The sequence below is a fragment of the Montipora capricornis genome, chromosome 10, assembly GCF_036669925.1.
Source record: "Montipora capricornis isolate CH-2021 chromosome 10, ASM3666992v2, whole genome shotgun sequence".
In the NCBI taxonomy this organism is placed as follows: domain Eukaryota; kingdom Metazoa; phylum Cnidaria; class Anthozoa; order Scleractinia; family Acroporidae; genus Montipora; species Montipora capricornis.
In genome coordinates, this window is record NC_090892.1 from 50,017,832 (window position 1) to 50,025,791 (window position 7,960).

The following is a 7,960-nucleotide window of genomic DNA, read 5'->3' on the forward strand; positions in this document are numbered from 1 at the left end:
AAAGAAATTGAAGGAGAGAAAGCGAAAAGTGAAAGTCGAAAGTGTTGTGCTACTTTTAAAGCCAAAAACTATGTCGAAATTTTGTTTTCTGGGCATGCCGAACTTTGCAAGCACCTGGCTGAAAAGGCCGCGGAGTGTACAACCTGGAAACGGGTTTGTAGGGAGGTTTAGCTCTTAAACAGCACGACATTGACCAAAAAACCCCTCAACTAGCTTCAAAACGTGTTTTTCGGCCAAATCTCTAGTAGCCAAAGGGTTAATACGTATTTTACGAATGCGCATGCGTTCTGTACTAACTCTGCTTACCACATGAACAAGAACAAGGAATAAAATTCAGAACTATAGACTATCCTTAGTTTTGATTACACTAATAGAGGAGCTGCCGTAGTCAAGTTGTTAATCACAAATGGCTCAGGGACCGATTAATTTCTCCCTCTTTGGATCGAAAGTAGCACGGGGGACCCCAAACAGAGTTTTTTCAATTTTTTTTTTTTTTTTTTTTTTCTCAAACCCTTTGATTACTATCTGGCAAAATACGTCCCGCTTTATCCACGGTCCCATCTTGTGACGTCATCACTTTTAACGGTCAGGAACAGCTTTGTCCACTAACTTGTGCAGGGAGAGGAGATCTCTCAAACTATACCAGAATGAGCACAATTCAGTCAAGGAAACTGGAGAAACGGCCAAGAAAACCAATGTAACACTGACCTGAAATCTCCATGAAAAGCTTGCTCCATTACCCACCTACCTTTCTGAGCTCCTAATTCTAAGATGATGAAAGGTTTCTCAGAAACTCTTCCTACCAAAATAAAGCCTACCAAATGCCCAGCAAGTTGAAAAGCGAAAAGAGATTGAAGGAGAGAAAGAGAAAAGTGAAAGTCGAAAGTGTTGTGCTACTTTTAAAGCCAAAAACTATGTCGACATGTTGCTTTCTGCGCATGCCGAACTTTGCAAGCACCTGGCTGAAAAGGCCGCGGAGTGTACAACCTGGAAACGGGTTTGTAGGGAGGTTTAGCTCTTAAACAGCACGACATTGACCAAAAAACCCCTCAACTAGCTTCAAAACGTGTTTTTCGGCCAAATCTCTAGTAGCCAAAGGGTTAATACGTATTTTACGAATGCACATTTGTTCTGTATATGATATATGATATATGATATATATCATATATATATATGTATGATAGTGTTTGGTATATGATATGCTATCATATATGGTATATGATAGCGCGTATTCGCATTGTTAGTAGTCTCTTTCAATTAGAATTCCCTAGAGCCCCGAGGGTCGCACCACTGCCTTTCGTCGGGTGTACACGTTCTCCGCTTTTTTCCACCTGCTGGTTTTTTTAGGGGTTTTTGTGTCCGGCTCTGGTGCATTACTTTTCTCTTTGTATTAATATTTTTGTACCTGTTCCAGTGCTTAATAAACTGCACGGCGGCTTGGCTGGCCAACGTCCCCATGTATCACCTAGCTTGAGTGCCCAGTTGAGTAGTGGCGGCAAAATGAGGCTTTTTTAATATATACATAATAGAACTATAATTTAATATTGGTCAAACACCTTTATCATGTGCCTCTGGCTAGGGGGACTGGGAGACCACCCCCTGTGTAACTTGATATGAAATAAATTACCTTATCTTATCTTATCTTATCTTTTAAATAGCCAACTGGTTTCCCTCCGGCCAGATGGGATTCTTAACAGTTGTTGTTGTTGTTCTGTTCCGTCGTTTCGTTAACTATGTTTCATTGGCCCTGAAAAGCCCTTAAGGGGAGCTGTCAATTAAGTACAAGTATGTATTGTACATATTATTACTATTATTATTATTAATATTATTATTAGTATTATCAATAATTGTTGACATCACTTTCGGACATTTTAGTGGGTTGATAGATGAAACCGATAAGGAAACTAGTGGAGATGAATATTGTTTTTTCCCGTTTGGTGTTACCTACAATATTAGACATATTTAGTTGGAAGACTTAGCAAATTGTCTAGAATCATTGTGTTAAAAGATCGTAGCTTATATCACATCCCCGTTCCCCAATTCAATGTTGTGTGAGAATTTTTCGGTCGACTGCCAGTAGTTGTGAAAATCAACATTGGAGGAGGGGAAAACGGGTGTTCCACCTTCTTGCGCAACAAATTTTCACGTTACAAAAAGTAAAAGTCTCTTCTACTTTTTGCAACATAAAAATTTGTTACGCAAGACGGTGGTAATACGCGCAACAAACCAGCTCAACTTGCAACGCAACACTAGTGTTGCGCGACAACTCATGTGCACAAAAAATGTTGCCCGTATTACTGGGCCTTAAACGTATATTTACAAAGCTGTGAGTAGAGTCCAGTAAACATACACGGTGTATCTTAGGTAAGCAATTAGCACTGAAAAGAATCTGCTTTCGCAGTACATGTAGGGCTGTACATAGTGTCTCGTACTTTATGTAGCGTGGCTGTTGTTCTGTCGCACTTTGTAATAATCATCGCACTTTGTAAAACCTGTCGCACTTTGAAATAAAACTGTCTCACTTTGTAACACCTGTCGCACTTTTTAATAACACTTGTCACACTTTGTAATAAAACAGCTGTCGCACTTTGAAATAAATTAAGCAGTCGCACTTTGTAATAACAAGTTGTCACACTTTCAAATTTCCTTTGAATGGCATGTTTGGTAGAAATTGAACATGACTTAAGGTGGCTCAAACCGATTTCAACCATTTTTGGGGGAATGTCTTATTAGAAGGAAGGAAGCGTAATTCACTACAAAGTGCGACAGCTATTTTATTACAAAGTAAGACATTCCCCCAAAACTAAGACACTGTTTCACTTAAAGGCAATATTATGGTACGACATAGAGCGCCAATAATTACTTGACAAGATGCACATATTAATGTGACATAATTAATTACTATGGCAACGAACTTAGTGACCCCCATTTTTCATTGCTGAAAAGTGATTAGCAAGCTAAGATGAAACTCTCTCCTTACGATTTTTCAATTGTGAAGGTGGCAATGAATCTGCTCCAGAGGATTTTTTTTACACTTTGCAGAGAGTTTTATTTTAGCGAGCTAATTACTCTCCGGCAATAAAAATTGGGCTCACCGAGTTCGTTTTTGAGATACATGCGTTTAAAGACAAAATATAGGGTGTTTTTAGATGGCTGTTTTGTTGCCATGGTAACCTATTGCGTCACATGAACGTTCAAAGAGACCCACTGAGGTCGGATGCATGCAATGTGACAGTCTTTGCCTTGAAGCATTGGTCGGAACGATTGCGTGAGACGTAAAGATGCCTCTTTCTCTAGATCGATGAGGTCATTCTGAGGTGATCACCCTTCTAACAAAGGAACCATACGAAGATGATCTCAAAGATGGACTCCTCTTGGTTGAAATCTTATCGGTTCTTCCTATCTCCGCTGCCCAGCTGTGATAGGGTATAATCAGCACAAAATAGAATCAAGAATGATTCACGTTCCTCCTTTGGTGGATAAACCCTTGAAGATCTCATGGGAATTTCACTGGAGGGCCCATCACTTGTGGATTTTGATCCAGAGGCAGCAATGAAAAATGATTTTCTTCATCAAATAGGCCACGAGGACCATTTCTCCAGTCTTGGAGATATAATGCATCAGAAATTCAGAATATAAAATAGGATCTACCCAGTCTTTGCTTTCACGGCCCCACTCCTCGCTGCCACTCCCATCTTCCAATGCCTCAGCACACACCAAGCCAAGAACGATACAACTATAAATTCGATCATTTACCGTGCTTGCATCTACTGCGCAGACCTAGCCTATAGACCATTTACAGTGAATTGCGTGTATATTTCGAAAAACTTTGGTATTTGTCCTGTAATGCTGTTCAAGGTACCCCGACTTTTAGCCATGATTTTAGTGACTATTTCAAATCCTGTGACTTTCCCTCCCCCCCACAAAAAAAACCTTATATAGAACAAGTAGCGAGTCACTTGAAGCCTCCATCTCCTTTACTAACCCTTGAACTCAACCCTCTCGCGCAAGCTTTTTCTTTACCAGATGTTGTTTCCCCTCCGTTCACTTATTGCATTCCATTGTTGCTAAGCAAGCTATGTGATCCCAAAATAACAATTGCGAGAAGCGTGTAGGAGAACGCCTTTCTTTTTCTTCTCCTCAGTTTAGTGTGCAGAGCAAAATATCAAGGAGGAACGTATTTGTGCTCTGGGGAAGTTGTTGAGTCATATGCAATTTCTACCAAACATGCCATTCAAAGGAAATTTGAAAGGTTATTATAAAGTGCAACAACTTGTTATTACAAAGTGCGAGAGCTTAATTTATTACAAACTGCGACAACTTGTTATTACAAATTGCAACAGGCGTTTTATTACAAAGTGCGAGAAGTGTTATTACAAAGTGCGACAGAACAGCTGTCCTTTCTTTCCTATAATTTACGGCCCATTTTCCAGTCTAATTCATGGTTCGAGTGCGAAATTGGAACAAATGACCGGCGTAACTTATCGTGCTGCTGTTGAAGAAGGTTAAGAGGCTAAACTGAATAAAATGTCTGGATTATGGACGTCGCTTGTGTCGTGATGCGCATTTTTATGTTCCTTTTGCCTTTTTTGCGAGACTTTTGTCAATGCAAGTTTCAAAGCGAAGATACGATCGGCACTGAGTATTTTACATATAATACCAAAAAGGAAAAAATATTAATAGCTAATCATTTCCGAGCGTGTCGACTCATTAAACACCACTTGTGAAAGGTAATGAATATAAAGGAAAAGACAAAAAAGCTTTGCTTGTAAATTAACCTGATTCTAAAGTTCAATCGCAATCAACGTTAACATTTTCGTTTTTGATCGCCATCAATCACCGTGGCGGAACGGTTTTAAGAATCACATTCTGCTTCGAACCATTAAAAGGGCTTTATAGTAGGGACGAAAGAAGGCTTAAAACATGCCAGAGTTCTACTTTGAATGTGAACGGGTTTATTTTAGTTGAAGTACCTTACTTTTTAACCTTAGACACGAGTTATCTTCAGAGAAAACAAAGTACGATCTCACGGCTGTTTTATCCCCCTCGAATGCATACTTCAAATCGGATCAAAACACGATAAGGCGAAAGGAGTCAAGAAAGGCTCACGTTGACTCGAGTTTTACTGTCACCCTTATGGCCTACTTGGAACTCAGTATGAACTTCCCTTATTAATATCAGTTTCTGCTTTTAATGGTCTGCCGACTGTCGAAGCAAATGTAATTTGACGCCAATGAAAACCGAAATCGTCGATTGATGAAAATTCAAGTCTTATTAAGTCGGCTTGTGTATGAAAGACGCACTATACTCAATTTTTTTGTAAAAGCGTCTAATTTTGGAGTTGAGGCTGAAAGTTCTTATATAATTTTGCGATGTGAGGCTGAAGACGTTTTTATTGTACTTCACCACGATGAATAACAGCAACCTTATTTACGTTTTTAAGATTATTGTTAAATTTACACCAGACTTCACCTGATGACTTTGATGGTGTAGAAGGTATTTAGAGACGATTACGAATGAAAAAGAACTGCTCATTATTACAAACAAATTAAAGATGTGCATCATGCATGCAATCAGAAAACGATTGTAATGTTAAACAAAACATGCCCTTAAGTATTTGGGCTAATGGGCTAATTTCCATTTATTGACCATTATTTTATGCTTTCGATTTAAATTCATTGAAATACAAATTAGCAAGATAAAAACGTTCTTCAAGTTAGCCCGACTAGAATCTTCTTAAAATTTTGGTTAGTCTCAGCCTCAAAAGTTCTTATAAGAAAGAGCGAATTTTTTTTCTTTTTCACCTGTTTTTCCTTTGTATGCCACCTCCTGTATAACATTCAAATTTGTCTACTTTCTATTTTTCGGCTTAGCTTGATTAGGATAAAGAGTTGTAGTATTTTGTCTACATTTAGTATGCAAAATACTCAAGATTACATTTATCTGCGTCTGTTCCCTGAAATGCTTTAATGTGTCTCTTCCCACCGACTAAGCATCATAATATTTTAATTCATTAAATTCACCGCTTCGAATTCTTCTTTGCTTTTATTTCCTTTCCAGAGTGTTTCCCTGATCCTGAAAACTTAATCATTCCCCATGCAGTTCAGAAGAGGATCGATTTAACAAACGTAAGGGCGGTGTTCTTTCTTTTAGCTGAACTATGAGAAAACGGCCGTTCTTTATACTAGAGACGCATAATTCGTGGGCAAACATTTTTTCTGCGTCTCTTAAATTCGTCTAGTATAAAGACGGACACAAGACGCATTATGCGTCTGGACGGAGTATCTACTTTAGTGCGTCGTCCAGAAGCATTATGCGTCTTGTGCTGGTCTTTATACTAGACGAATTTAACAGACGCAGAAAAAATGTTTGCCCAAGTTCGTCCCAGACGAATTGTGCGTCTTATATAGTTCGTCCCGTCTTTACACTAGACGGATAACACGAGCGACGCATAATTCTTCTGGACGGATTGTGCGTCTGTAATGAAACCAATTTTAAAACCATTTTTATTCTTTCCAACTCCTAAAGAGTGAGCGGTGTAGGTCGAAATTGAACTTGATTTCTGGATAAAGGGATAACCAGTTTCTATCGAGTGTGAATGATTAAAAAGTAGAAAGTGCTCATCTTCGGTCAGTGAAAACTGATTAAAAATTAAGGATTGGGCTTGGAAAGAAAGGCGGCTCAATCTGACAGCCAATGCACACACGCATACAGCTTTAAATGAAACTTGAAAAGATCACCATAGTTAGATACGCAACTTAGTTAAACAGATGCAAGCTGAAAAATTAAAGCTAGATTCGAACAGGATTGGAACCCATGATCCCATGCGATCGCACTCCGCTTGCTCTCTGATACCAGCTGAATCGGAGTCATGAAGCCAGCTGGGAGTAGGCAAGTTACATCCTGTAAGAGGTGAATAAAATGATTTTAGGATATATGAATTTTAACATATTCTTACATACGGCGTCTTCTTAATCTTGAGACGCCAAATCTCGTAGTTTCTAATTCAAAGCTAAATTGATTCCTAAGGGAGTTGAAGACAACCTTGCAAACGGAAAAGTTTTTATATTGGCTGAGTTAACTAGATCGTTGTGAAGGACCTCAAAGCCAATTTCAAAGTGCACAATCGTCTTGCCATTGACTCATTAGCATGAGTACTTGGGTGAAAACTAAACAACAGGCTAAGATAAGAGAAGAGTGTTATTAAACGAGTCCGAGTTTTCGTCACATATCATTAAAAAAAAAAAAAAAAGTGGTACAGCCTCTTCACATTCAGATAAGGGGTTCGGTTTGCAGAAAATAAATTTGTAATTCTGTTAGGTTTAATTCGTGCCAAACGGGCCATTCATTTTTAGTATTCAGAGCAAGCTGTTTGCATCACATATTCACAACGGAATCTTTGATCTTTTCAAGAGTTTTGTCAGCAGGCGACCTCTTTCTAGCGTGTTTTGCATATGAATAATTGTCCATGCAAGCAACTTTTTGAAAATACAAACAAGTTCATTATAGACACCCACTAGCCCCTGGGATGTTGACGCTGCGTAGTTCATCTTTCTTGGTTGACAGTAATTCATCGAAACATTTACAAAGCGGTGTTATTTATAACCACACCAAGCCAGTTTCCTCTACTGGCAGCTGCAATTGCAGTTGCAGTTCGTCTTGTTCAAGTGACTGACAAAAAAACGAGATTCTGTTTACAGCAGAAAACACGATTAAAAACTCACTAATTAGATAATCTGACTCCATGTGATATCATCTATGTTAGTGCAATTTTGGGAACCGACCTTGATTCCGTAGGAGAGAAAAAACGGCTTAACCACTGATAAAACGTATTGCATCGCCGTCTGTTCCCTATTTGCTTGAGATCCGAGTGCAGGATTTATTGTCCCTCTGTTTTTCCGGCGCCATGTGCATGGAGTGTCTGAAAAATAAAGACCATACTTTAACTTCTTTATGTTAG